This window comes from Peromyscus eremicus, chromosome 10 (genome assembly GCF_949786415.1).
Source record: "Peromyscus eremicus chromosome 10, PerEre_H2_v1, whole genome shotgun sequence".
Taxonomy (NCBI): domain Eukaryota; kingdom Metazoa; phylum Chordata; class Mammalia; order Rodentia; family Cricetidae; genus Peromyscus; species Peromyscus eremicus.
In genome coordinates, this window is record NC_081426.1 from 1,901,308 (window position 1) to 1,914,463 (window position 13,156).

The 13,156-nt window shown below is 43.8% G+C and overlaps 1 long non-coding RNA gene across 1 annotated transcript; it reads left to right on the forward strand.

Moving 5' to 3' along the window:
* Positions 1-4,364: 4,364 nt before the first annotated feature.
* On the forward strand, positions 4,365-12,000 carry LOC131921135 (uncharacterized). The gene is made up of 3 exons (XR_009381855.1): positions 4,365-4,486; positions 8,926-8,987; positions 11,559-12,000. It is a non-coding gene; the product is annotated as an uncharacterized LOC131921135 (long non-coding RNA).
* Positions 12,001-13,156: the final 1,156 nt, after the last annotated feature.

Sequence of the window (13,156 nt, forward strand, 5' to 3'; positions counted from 1 at the left end):
GAGGACTAGATAGTTATAGTTTTCCTTAGTTATGATAAAAGGTAAATAATATATGAAACTTTAGATTCACTAAGGTAAGTTGGATAATAGAGTGTTTTCTCTGATTTTGTCAAATACAAATAGACTAGATATTGTAACTGTAATTCTTGCTTGATAACTGTTTTGTTATATATAACTTTACTATGTTAAAATTGAAACCTTCCTTTTTGATTAAACAGAAAGGGGGAAGTGCTGTAGGATGATCTTTCTTTACGCTGTAAATGTGTTTTGCTCTTATTGGTTGATAATAAAGCTGTTTGGCCAATGGTGAGGCAGGATAAGGTTAGGTGGAACAATCAAACTGAGGACTCAGATGAAGAGAGGCAGAGTCAGGGGGAGATGAGAGCCAGCCACCATAAAAGCAAGATGCCAGAGGACCAGTAAAGCCATGACCATGCAGCAATAAATAAACTAAGAAATGGGTTCATTTAAATGTAAGAGCTAGTTAGTAATAAGCCTGAGCCATTGGTCAAGCATTTATAATTAATATAAGCTTCTGTGTGTTTATTTGGGACCAGCAGTTGGGACAAAAAGCTCTGCCTCTATTTACAATGGTGTTTCACCACCGCAATAGAAACCTTGGCTTAGCCGCTTGGAAAAAGAACAACCATAATTGAGTCTAAACGTCCCATCTCATCTACACTTTCTAGTCTTTGCTTTATATGTTGCTATTGCTTGTCTAAAGTGTAACTGGAGATTCTGAAGAGCATTGCAGCTGGCCTGATTCTGGAGTGTTAGCACCTAGGCCTTTGATAGGCCTTTTGTGAAGTGTTACTTTTTGTGTTCGCTACTTTCTATTTGAAGCATGTAAATCTTATCTGAGTGCTTCCTAAAAGGTTCAAAGCCTATACAAAACTTGGTTGTGGGAGGACTCAGGAAATTGAGATGTCCTGTGACTGGAAATTGCTTTGGCATTTGTCTCTTTGGGGAGCTTCAGATAAGAGGTTTTGGTATTTGGAAATTGACTTGCTAAGGTGTAAACTGTATAATAAAAAAGCCTTTTGCGAAGCTACAATCAGTCAGTTAACCAGAAGCTGACTCGCCTGAGGCTGAAAAAGTTAAAATTCATTTTAAGAGTGACCCTATTTTTTCCATGGACCCTCGTGAAGCTGAACATCTGACACCTCAATAAGGCACCAGAAAACCCCAATGAAATGAATATGAGACATATACATCACCTTCTGTCTTAGTTTGGGTTTCTCTTGCTGTGAAGAGACACCATGACCACAGCAACTCTTATAAAAGAAACATTTAATTGGGGCTGGTTTACAGTTTCACAGGTTTAGTCCATTATCTATGGTCATGGCAGGAAGCATGGCAGTGTGCAGGCAGATGTGATGCTGGAGAAGGAGCTGGGAGTTCTACATCTTGATCCACAGGCAGCAGAAGCAACTCTGTATCATACTTGGCATGACTTGAGCACACGGAAACCTCAAAGCCTGCCCCCACAGTGACATACTTCCTCCAACAAGGCCACATCTACTCCAACAAAGCCCCCCTCCTAATAGTGCTGCTTCCTATGGGGGCCATTTTCTTTTAAACCACCACACCTTGGAAGAGATCTGGCTTTTCCCAGGCCTCATCCAAGATGACACGTTAGTTGAACGTTAGTTTTATGACTCTGGGAGCTCATAGCTCTGAGCATTTCCTTCAACCAAGCACATACACACATACCTATGAAGGGTCCCCCTGACCCATGGCCTCATAAGAGGGCAGAGAAAACACAGTTGGAGCCAGGAGCAGTAACCCCAGTCCCCAGGCCTGACTCAGCAGCATCCAGGGAGAGGGGCTGGCTCAAGGAGCATTGCCAAGTCTTCACCAACCAAGTTTACTTCCATTTGCTGTAATTTAAAGGAGAAAATTATGCTTCTCTGAGGTATGGCTGCAGATCTAGAAAGTGAGGGGATGTGGCAACTTTTGGCAAGAATTGCTGTGTCAAAAACTTAATGAACCCTCACAGACAAAATATTGACAAAAACCAAATCAACAACAGACACAGCTGGTCTGGTGGCCTAGGCCTGTAAGGCAAGAAAGCTTGAAGTTCGAGGCTGACCTGGGCAGCTTAATCAGACCCTCTACATTAAAACAAAGAGTGAGGGGATGCAGAAATATCCTAGCATGCATGAGGTCCTAGGTTTAATCCAAATACTGTCTTTATTTTTAAAAAGAAACCAGTATGGAACCATAGAGCCTTGGCAATTTCATTTAGATAACATGAAAACTAAACAGCACAAGCAAAACTACCCAGTGCTATGTAGGGATGTGTTTTTAGATAATAAAAATGGAACGGAAAGAAAAAAAAATGCTTACTACATAAGTCAGTTACTTCTAGGGTGAAGAAGAGGGTTAAATTCTACTGGGAAGGGATTTCCTGGGATGCTGGCAATATTCCAAATTCCTTGACCTAGGTGGAAATGGCACAGGGTTCCTGTGGCAGTTTGAATGAAAATGGCCCCCATAGACTCACAGGGAGTGGCACTATTAGTAGACATGGCCTTGTTGGAGGAGTGTATCACTGGGGGTGGGCTTAAGGTTTCAGAAGCTCAAGCCAGGCCCAGTACTGCTTTCTCTCCTGATGCTTGGGGATCCAGATGTAGTGTCTTGACTCCTTCTCCTACACCATGTCTGTCTGCATGCCACTATGCTTCACCATGAAAATAATGGACTAAACCTCTGAACTGTAAGCTAACCCCAGTTAAATGTTTTCTTTTATAAGAGTTGCTGTGGTCATGGTGTCTCTTCACAGCAATAGAAATCCCAACTAAGACAGTTTCATTGTAACTCATTCAGGTCTTTAAAATTCCTCTTATGCAATCTATGCACTTTTCCATGTGTTCTATTTCATAAGAACAAAGGTATTGCTACTATCATTTTGTTTTGCTTCAGTAAATTTCTCACAAGCTTCCATGCCTGGACTAGCACAGATCTAATCAGTTCCCACAGTGTTGCTCTGGCCTTAAGAGACTCCTGAGGAGACATTCCATGTGACTTAGGCTATGGGCTTCTGCCTCATTTCTAGTTTGGGCAGATTACTGAACCTAGTTCAGGATTATATATGGAGTCCTCCCCACCTCTCAACACACACACACACACACTTCAACATTATCAAGTATCTATACCAGTGGTTCTCAATCTATGGGTCCCAACCCCTTTGGCAAACCTCTATCTCCAAAAATATTTACATAATGATTCACAACAATAGCCAAGTTATGAAGTAGCAAGAAAAATAATTTGTGGTTGGGAGTCATCACAACATGAGAAACTGTATTAAAGGCTCACAGGTTAAGAAGGTTAAAAACCGCTGATCTGTATCAAGTTGAACTTCTGCCAGGTCAGGATGAGTTTAATGGTTTCTGAAGCCATCATCACAGAGGGAAGTGGACGAAGGGGTTCCAGCTCAGGGACTCTGAAAGCATGATGGTTCTGATGCTTGTTAATCAGCCTCTCTATCACCCACCAATCACAGATCCCAAAAACTTATCTAGAAGCAAACAGCCTGGCTCCTCTGCTGTCTAAATTCTACATTTGTATTTCCCAAGATGCTACGCAAAATGCAAAACAGCAGCTAAAATTAGAAACCAAGGTGCTGACAAGGCTCCTTTGTGTGGAGAAGGCAGACAATGTGGTGAGGAAGGATGGGCTCAGAGCTGTCCAAACAGCATGTAAAGAGGAGGGGGCCGGGCAGGCAGCTGCAGACTAGCCAGTTTTATACTTCCAGGGTACCGTGTGATGTTTTCGTTCCTTAAAAGCTCCCCTGTCCTTACTCATCACAGCTCAGTCTTTGTGAAATGCAGTCAAGTTTCTTACAGTTATCCAAGGTAGAGTTAGTCTTGGTCCCTGCACAGCCGGCTGACAGGGACTGTCAAAGGGAAGGTAAGCTGCAATTTTATTTTATTTTATTTTATTTTATTTTATTTTATTTTATTTTTTAAAGATTTTTTTATTTATTTATTATATACACAGTGTTCTGCCTGCATGTGTCCCTGCAGGCCAGAAGAGGGCACCAGATCTCATTACAGATGGTTGTGAGCCACCATGTGGTTGCTGGGAATTGAACTCAGGACCTCTGGAAGAGCAGTCAGTGCTCTTAACCATTGAGCCATCTCTCCAGCCCTATGCTGCAATTTTAAATGAATATATCTGAAAACCTTTGAACAAAGTGTTGAGTCTGTTTAAGATCAAGGAGCTCACGATAGCAGGCTGGCCCACCCTTCAGGTTTACTGGATGTGAGTGCAAAGCCTTACAGAAGGAATAAATGTAATAATGCCTGGGATTTATAGGGCATTTTCCTCACAAAATTTGTTTTCTCTCTGGGCAGAATAACCAGCTCAAGTTGGAACCATGCAAACATTTCATTATGGTTGAACAAGTCTTATAGGCAATGGCAACCAACACTGAAAATCTACTGAGAGAAGTACACAGCTGTCTCTCAGGGCAGCCTTGTTGGTTAGCGAGTGGAGCATCACTGAGATCAAGGACACGTGGTTTTAACAGCTGCCTCCTCCCTCCCTCCTGTCATAGGGGCTATTGAGGAAGTGAGATTGACCGTGTGGACAAACCACAATTTACAGACATGCAGGTCCTGACCAGTTGACATCTTCTTTCTGGTGGTGTGGAGATTGAATCCAGGACTTTGAACATGCTAGGTGTGGAATCTGAATAAAAATGGCCTCTTAGACTCAGGGAGTGCTATTATTGGAGGTGTGACCTAGTTGGAGTAGGTATGGCCTTGTTGGAGGAATTGTGTTACAGGGCTTTGAGGTTTCAGAAGCTCAAGCCAGGCCCAGTATCACTCTCACTTCCTGCTGCCTGCAGATCCAGATGTAGAACTCTCAGCTCCTTCTTCAGCACATGTTTGCCTGCATGCCACTTTGTCCTGCCAGAATGATAATGGATTAAACCTCTGAACCTGTAAGCTGGCCACAATTAAATGTTTTCTTTTATAAGAGTAGCTGTAGTCATGGTGTCTCTTCACAGCAATAGAACACTGACAAGGACACTGGACAAGTGTTCTACATTCATAGCCCTAGTAGGCTTCTTATTCTTCTCCTCCCAGCCACTCACTCTTCCAATGCAGGAAGGAGCACATGGGAGTCCCAAAGCATGTCTTTGTTCTCAGTCATCGCATGTAGCTGTTAAAAGCAAACCTACGCTTTGGTGTGGGCCATGTGCCTCCTGGACTGGTCTATGGCCCCTGCAATGGGGGTGATAAATGATTCCCACATCCATTGAGTGTTCAGATCCCCACCCTGCAGCACCTGAGGAGTGCAGTACCTAGGGAAAGAGCAGCCCAGCTCACACAGAGAAAGCAGAGGTTCTCAGAAGACAAGCAACCTTCCTGCTGTTTGTACTCAGTTCTTCCTAGCTGCTTCCCCAACAGTCTTTCTCCCAGCCCAAGGTGTGCACAAATGGGAAGAAACTATGGGCTGCCACTTTGGGACGCCAGAGAAACTAGAGCCCAGGCTCTGGCTGTGCCAGCCTCCCTCCTGCCTGGGGTTCTCCTCCTTGTCCTCTAGAAGATCAGCAGGGCCTATTAGGAAACTTGAACCTGACCAGATTGATGTGGACATGGTTAGAGAAATGTCCAAATAAACTTTGTATAGTTCTGCTTTCTGACTCTCATTCCAAAGTCGAGGGGAAAATGTCTGCATGAAACACTCAAGCATGGCTAAGAATATAGTGTTGTTATTATTAGAGCTACAGAGAGGGAGTCATGCCATCTCTGGGCAGGGCTGGGGTGGGCCGTGTGGGGGGCAGCTGTCAACAGCTGCGGGGATGAAGCTTGTTTATCGTCCGCAGCCGGGATCAGAGATTAAGGCAGGCTGGGCCTCTCTGCAGACTGGCTGCTGCTCAGAGTGCCTCAGGCAGGGTCTTCACTAGGGATAACTAAACCAACACGGAAACACAGGGGGCCTCAGACAGCTGGGCAGCTTCCCAGGGGGCCAGACAACCACACACTCCCAATATAACAGGATAGCATAGAATGCCCACTCCAACAGATGGAGCTGAGCACCAGAACCAGCTGCAAATACCGCACAAGTGCCCGTCACGTCCAACACTTTAATCACTCACCAAACACGTCCTGAAAAACCCTAGTGTGGGGCTGGTAACAAGGCAGCCACCAAAACAGTCCTGACCCCAGCTCTCATGTAGTTCACAGAAAAGTTAACTGCAATGTCGCAAGTGTTAGGGAAAGTTCCCAGTGCCATGCACACAAGAAAATCTAAAACGACGGAGTTTACTGCCTGACAGTGAACTACCTACCACTGAGAGATACTGTGGAGTTCATGCTATTAGGATCTCAAAAGATGTCTGCCTAAGGCCATCATGGCTTTTTCCTTTCAGTTAATTAAATCTTTACTTAAACAACTGCCCTTTCTGGTTCATGTTTTATTTCACTTTCAGTTTCTGGAACAGAAAAGTCTGGGAAAAAAATTATTATAACCAGAGAGTACCCATCAAAATACCCAGAATACTTTGGGAAGTGAGATAGACGCCTTCAAGCACTGAGACCATTATAATTATGATTTGGCTGTCTACACTTAGCTTGACTCTTCCCTTGACAATGATATTCACCAGGAGCCTCTTCTCAGGGAGGTCCAGCCCTCTATGACATTTATATCAACAGGGGTTTGGTTAGGCACTCTCAACCCCTAGCACTTCATAAACTTTTTCCTGAGGACACTCAAACATGTCTTTCCCCCTCAGAAAGGGCACTGATGATGTATGTGCCAAAGTACAGTTTCTCCCAAAGTTCAGCTTGGGAAACCAATGAGTTTATTTGGCTCTCACAGAGCACAGGTAAGGGGTTACTTACCCTCTTCCCACCCCACCCTGAGCACCCACACTACTTAAGTCTCCCTGCAGCAAGGATGGCATGGCTACTTCTCCAGAGCTGCATAGATGGGATCTTCAGTTAGCTCTCTAGCACCTTCCAAAAACAAGTGTGGATGGGGCAGCACTGCATTCAGCTGGTAGGATGTGTAGGTAGGAATGGATGGATGCCCAGACAAGACCCAATAACAGTTTCTGCAGCTGTTCAGGTGATGGCTGTTACGCTTAGTGGGTATCACTCTACAACATCTGGGTAGAATAAATGATGGGCTGGGCCTGCTGGCACAAGCCTGATTGCAATTCCAGATACTTGGGAAGTTGAGGCAGGAAGATTGCAAGTTTAAGGCCAGTTTGAGAACCTTAGTGAGACCTTGTCTTGCCCTTGACACCATGGTACGTGCACACAAATACACTAAATAAATGTTATTTTTTAAAACGGTCTCACTATGTAGCCCTGACTGCCCTGCAATTCACTGTGTAGATCAGGTTGGCCTTGAATTCACAGAGATCTGCCTACTGGGACTAAAGTTGTGCACATCACGCCCAGAAGGTAAATGTAATTTTTTTTTAATTAATAGAAGGTTGAAAAGTTCTGCCAGCTTCTCTGTCAGTGTGGCAACCACAGCGACTGCAGGTCTGACGACATTGTCTTCTGATCACAATGTTCCCACTCCATTCACCCGCACCCAAACAGCTTCTCCCAAGGACAGTTGCTCACAAGGTCCCAAAGGGCCAGCTCCTCATTCTCTAACTCCCTCTGCTTCTAGGCTCTCCTGGCTTACTGTGGCTCATTGACACAGTCGTGCAGCACACTGTGACTACTCCCTCCTCAGAGTGCTCATACGGTCCCATTCTGTCTCCATTCACCCACGCCCTCACTCTCTCGCAGACCGTGGCAGTGGTTGCATCCCTGACAGCAGTGGCCTGACACAACCCTTGTCTTCTCTGGGCTGTACTCATCTTCCTGAGTGCCTCTATCCAACACACTGTATGCCTGCCATGTGCCTCCAAAAGGCTTCAAATTTAAAAAGTACCCAGGCTTCCTAAAATAATAAAACATAAATAGCAGTAGGGAAGAAGTACAATCCACAGCACACTTAGGGGCAGCCACCTAACCTCACAGGAGACCTCACCAAATTAACTGCAGAGAGTTGGGAGTGGTCACACACAACCGAAATCCTAGCCTAGGATCATAGATTTAAGGCCAGCATGCACTACAGAGTAAGACCTATCTCAGAACAAACAAAAGCAAACAAGCATACAAAACACAGTAGGTGATATTGGGGGCGGGGCAGAAAGAACCCCTTGTCTCCTCAGGGACTATTATGTCCTTAGCACTTTTGACAGCATGGTGGTCTTTAGTCCCAGCACTCGAGAGGCAGAGGCAGATGGATCTCTGTGAATTAGAGGCCAGCCTGGTCTACAGAGTGAATTCCAGCCAGGGCTATGTAGTGAGACTCTAGAGAAAGGAATCAAGAAACGGATGGAGAGAGAGGGAGGGAGGTATGGAAGGAGGGAGAGAGAGACAGAGAGATTGAGATTCAAAATAGAATTTATTCTTTGGAAAGAAGGAAAATGGGATTTGGGTGAGATACCAAGAGGACATGAACTTTATCAGTAATATTTTATTTCTTTTTGCTTTTTTTTTTTTTTTTTGGTTTTTCGAGACAGGGTTTCTCTGTGTAGCTTTGCGCCTTTCCTGGAACTCGCTTTGGAGACCAGGCTGGCCTCGAACTCACAGAGATCCGCCTGGCTCTGCCTCCCGAGTGCTGGGATTAAAGGTGTGCGCCACCACCGCCCGGCCTTATTTCTTTTTTATACAAAACAATCTGAAGCAAATAGGATAAAGTAGAATTATTTATTCTTTTGTTTTGTTTTATTTTGTTTTGTTTTGTTTTGGAGCTGAGGACCGAACCCAGGACCTTGTGCTTGCTAGGCAAGCGCTCTACCACTGAGCTAAGTCCCCAACCCCAAATTATTTATTCATTAAGGATATTGGGCACATGAGTGTTTATTGTGTCAAACCTTGTATCTCACTATTTGTTTTCTAGGATGCAAACAGAAAACTAAAAAGGAAGTCTGAAACATATGCCAGTGTTAAGATGATTATTAGGTAGGTGTGTCTGTCAGATGCATTAGTTTCTGTTTCTATGATAAAGTAAGGAGAGAATCAACTATAGAAAGAGGAGGTTCATTTCAGCTCACAGTTTTGGAGCTCTGTGGAGAGGAAGAGTGTCATGATGGGGACACATAGGAAAGCTGTTCATTTCATGATTTGTGTACAAATAAGAGACCAGAGTTATAGAATCTTCCCAAGGCTGTAGCTTAAGAGCTGATCATGTCTTATTATACTGGGACTCTGGGAAGAGACAAATCCTACTTGTATCTTAGGGATCTTGAATGCAAGCCTGAAGAAATCACTTATTTAGAGTCAAAACAAATGTCAGTCTTCTTTTGTAAACATAAAAGCAGGTCTGGGTATTGTGCATTGTCTATTCATTTCCTCTGCCACTGCCCCTGCATGGCTGGCAGTATGAACACCAGGACACCATGATCAGTGAGAGGCCAGCTAGCCTGGTCACCCCACACTCTTAGGTGACCTCTCACTAGGCCACAGTCACCAGATCTTGGAATGAGGATGGAGAAAAGAAGTTTCTTAACGAATTCAAGAATAAGCCCTACAAACTGTATAACAGAATGGTGCTTGCATTCTGCATCAGATGCTCAGAGTTTCTATTTTTAGAACATGCTCCAGAGTTTTATGGGTCCCCTGACTGAGGCTGTTCTCCAGGTTGCAATACAAAGAGGCTGCACCAAGGTCTGAACACATGTCCTAGGTCAGGCTACAAACTTCATAACCACATACTCTCTGAACAAACCCACCTTTGGTTGAATAATCTGTGGGCATTATTTTTATATTCTTAATAGCTTTATCTTTGATCTTGTGTTTTGTAAGTAAATTCTGATGTGTGTACAGGTGTGTGAGCTAAAGAGACAAGCTAGTGTGCTAACATGGTCTCAGTCCATGGACACAGTGAACAGTGTGGTGACATGGTCTCAGTCTTATGGACGCAGTGGACAATGTGGTGACATGGTCTCAGTCCATGGACACAGTGGACAGTGTGGTGACATGGTCTCAGTCCATGGACACAGTGGACAGTGTGGTGACATGGTCTCAGTCCATGGACACAGTGGACAGTGTGGTGACATGGTCTCAGTCCATGGACACAGTGGACAGTGTGGTGACATGGTCTCAGTCCATGGACACAGTGGACAGTATGGTGACATGCAGCTAGGACCAGACTAGAATCCCAAGTAGTGATAGGATGGGGGACAGGCCACAGGAAAGGGGAAAGTTTATGTGGAAGTTTCCAGGCTGCAGAGGAAAGCAGCATGCCTCTCGGGAGTCTATCCTAGCCTGATCTACACAAATAATGACTCTCAGGTCTGAAATGTGAACACAGGGATAGAAACTGCCAGAGGTGTGTGTGTGTGTGTGTGTGTGCGTGTGTGTGTGTGTGTGTGTGTGTGTGTGTGTGTGTGTGTGTGTGTGTTGGGGGAGGGAGGCAGCCGTGAGCTCTCATTGGTTAATTACTGCAAAATAAAAACATATGCACAGACATTGTAACAACTCTATGGGACTTACTAGTGTCCTCCAAAGACTTTAGACTTTATGGTTTGAGAAACTGGTACAGCATCATATTGCTAATATCCATAGGCTTAGAAAGGGAAGTTAAAGAACATTATTGTCATATGAAGCTTAACATGAGCAAATTTAGCAAGAAATACAATCTAAAAGCCAAGGCAGTGGCAGCCTCAGGAAAGAGAACCGTGAGCTCAAGGCCGATGTCGACAACCTAGTGAGACCCTACCTAAAAATAAAACTAAAATTAATTTATGAGATAAAGCAATTGTGCATAAGCAGGCATCTTTAATTGTATATGAATTGTGAAACCTTTTTTCTTTCTTTCTCTCCATTTTGGAAAACATCATACATGAATTCAGTATGCCATGGTCCCACTCTGTAGCCCAGACTGGATTTGCACTCACAATTTAAAGGTGTGAGCCACTACAGCCAGCCACTCTCCTGTATTTCTTATAAGAAATACCAGAAAAAATATGAAAACTCCATCTTATATATTTATAATTAAAATTAAACTCAGATTTCCATGTACCTAATCACTAGCTCTAGGTGAACTAAAATTTTTATTTTGAAATAATTTATCAGCAATTCAGTCAAACGACATTCCCAGCCTTGAAACTTGACAGCTCCAGCCATGGCTGTATTGACAGACAGATCCTTCTTAAAAATTGCCAAAAAAATCATTTGAGATCTTGCATTTGTCAGGAGTAACTAATATCACTTTCAATTATGTCAATTGAAAAGAGAGCTGCTAAAATAAAAAGTATGACATAATAAGTGAATTTTTTAAAAAAGCAAGCCAGAAAAGCCTGATAATCAAGATAACACATTCTTATAAGTTATGTGATTGAGTTTTTGCTTTTCTAAGTCTATTTTACTCATATGACATTATTCTTATTACATTTTAAAATAAGATTTTTTTGTGGAGATGATACCTTTAGCTGAAATTTTCTTGCCTAATATTTAAACAATGGCCCATTTTCATTTTGTGCTGGGCCCTGCAAATTACGGAGCCAGGCCTCTCTCTCTACTGTTTTCCAGAGGTGGCCCAGCTGTCGTGCTCCCTGTGCAAAGAAGATCAGGCATCCACAAGGCAGCTGATCTTAGTAAAAGGGCTCATTCAGAGATGGATTTGGTATACTCACTGTACCCACCCACAGCTGAGCAAAGGCAAAACCAACACAGAAGGCTGGTCTCAGGTTTCCATCATGACCTCAATGGAGCTGACTGCCTTCTACGATGACTCTGCAGTCTTGGTGGAGAGGATCACTCTAGACCCTGTCTTTGTCCATATCTGCACTCCTTTGAAGATATACCATAGACAAAGACTGAGTTCTCAAGGAGGGGACCCAGGACAGGACACACCAAGACTCAAGCACCTGTTTCTCAACCTGAACCCTGTGTGGTGATTCCTGATCTGATGCCTCAGGGCTAATGTGTCAAAGCTGTCAGGATCTTGGCAATGAATAAAAATCCTGTAGGTGTATGAGGATTAATCAAAGGGAAGACAGTGTCAGAGCTGGGAGCTAGGGGACCAAAGCTGTCCCAAGTGTTGATATCTGTTGATTTCAGAACAAAGCAGAACAAGCAGGGCCAGAGAAACAAGACTAGATAGTTTCATTCCACTCCATATCCTTAGCAACTTTCATAAAAAATACAAATAGGATTGTATTCACATCACCTACCACGAAATCCTTCTCTAACTTGTCCTACCATACAGTTTGACAGCTGGATCGTTTCCTATACCATTTTCTGTTTCTGTGTGGTTATCAAGAGCTCCTTGAACACAGCCAAATTCTCTTCTTCCTGCATTCTCCCAACACCAAGAACACTTACAACCTCAGTTCCCATCCATTATGTCGTCTCTCCTCATAATAACCCATCAAGCCATGATAATTCCCATTTTACAGAGGAGACTGGAGGCTCAGAAAGGTCACTGACAGTTCCATGGCTGCTAACAGGCAGAGTTGGAACCCAACCAGAGACCTGTGAGTCCATTCTACTCACCTCCATTTAGGGCACCAACTCTGAAATGACAAGCTTCACTCCAGAATCACCCTTTTTGCATGTGGTTTCTGCCTGCTGCCTTCTGAATTTCAGAAAATATGGTATCCTAAGCCCCAGGACATTTTTCACCAGACTCAAGCTTCTTTCCTCAATCCAAAGGTCAGTGAGGCCCCAGACCCTTCCCCCAAAGCATCGTCATCAACAACAACAACAAAAACACAGGTTATGGCCATCACTCTTGGTGCTTACTATATCAAAGTAGTAAGACACAGCACACTTTGGTTCCAGCGCACTAGAACTGACCTGGACACAACCCCCCCATACACACTCAGACACTGTTGCCTAAGGTTTCACAGTGCTAGAAGGTGCTACATACGCTGGAGGAGGAGGAAAGTTATCAATGGTATTACCCATCAGTGGACTTTGCATTCTATAACACTGACAGGCAAGATGTGCCTACTGGTAACTGGTACAACAGTGGCATGACTCTTACATAACCAACTACTTTGTGATTGGACTTGAGGCCTGCTTCACAGGAGGGAATTCATGTCTGGTGTTATAAACCTGTTGAAAAGCCCATAGGTCATAGGGTGGAGGGGTGGACCTGCTACTATTATTTTTCTAAATGGGTA